Consider the following 1172-nt stretch of genomic DNA (forward strand, 5'->3'; position numbering starts at 1 on the left):
AAGCTCAGAAGGCCAGAGACTCTCTGAAAGTAGGGGATGTGCTCTGAATTAACTTTGTTAGGTAATTAAGAATATAGGAATCTCTAATATTGGACTGAATATTAGGCCAGTCTAAGATTGAGTTAGAATGACTGGTCACACTGAAGAAAAGAGAAAAATCATTCTGACTCTATTAAATGACTAATCTCATGAAGTCAGAATATACAGTCTTGATGTACTATTGCCATAAAGTTAAAAGGCTAGAAGCTAATCTAAACTGGAAAAATGGCAAGCAAGGATGGATCTAAAACATGAATCTAATTTAGTTTCTTAGTCATTTCAATCAGGACACTGAGTCAACTTACCTGCCAGCTCATCACACGAATTAACCAATATGCTTTTGCAGCGTTCTGTGGAGAGAACTTGTTTTCCCTTTCCTAATAAGGTAGCTGATTTAGGATCAATCTATAAGCCAATAAGTAGATCCTTTTAAGATACTATAAAGCATTTATTAAATTCTTGACATTTAAATCTCAAATTTTGAGAATATAGGTATGATTTAAATAGTGTGCATGCAAATGCACTAAATAGTATGTACGGGGATACAATTTCTCTCCTTTTTGTCTTTTAAGAAGTTAAAGTTTTAAAGTTTCACAATATCTAACATTTTGAATTAATAACTTGTTGACAAAACATTTTAAATACTTGGATGTAAAGGAGCAGTGACTAATGCACTTTCAATCATTTTTCTTAAGGAGCGGTTGTAACTAGAAAGCTTGAAAAGTTATTAAGAGTCACATGTGCATGATTTATTTACTTATTAACTAGAATTTAGAGCATTTATTTATAGCAATTATTAACTAAAAGTCCTCTAGAATTAACATTATTATGTGGAAACAAGTAGTAACTGAGGACACTAAAAAGAAAGAATTATACATGCACAATTTTTAAGAATAATAAATATTGTCTTAAACCATAACTGCTCTGAATATATAAAGAATGAGGTTATATATCTAACCTATTTTATATGGATGGCCTTTGGACCTTCTGAGATGTAAATTTATCCTGGCATTATTTTAAAAATGTCCAGGCAATTAGGACAATTTAATAAATGTCTAAAAACCGTCTTTTTTAAAAATTAGGTATTTTCCCCATTTACATTTCCAATGCTATCCCAAAAGTCCCCCATACCC

The sequence above is a fragment of the Mus caroli genome, chromosome 3, assembly GCF_900094665.2.
Source record: "Mus caroli chromosome 3, CAROLI_EIJ_v1.1, whole genome shotgun sequence".
In the NCBI taxonomy this organism is placed as follows: Eukaryota; Metazoa; Chordata; class Mammalia; order Rodentia; family Muridae; genus Mus; species Mus caroli.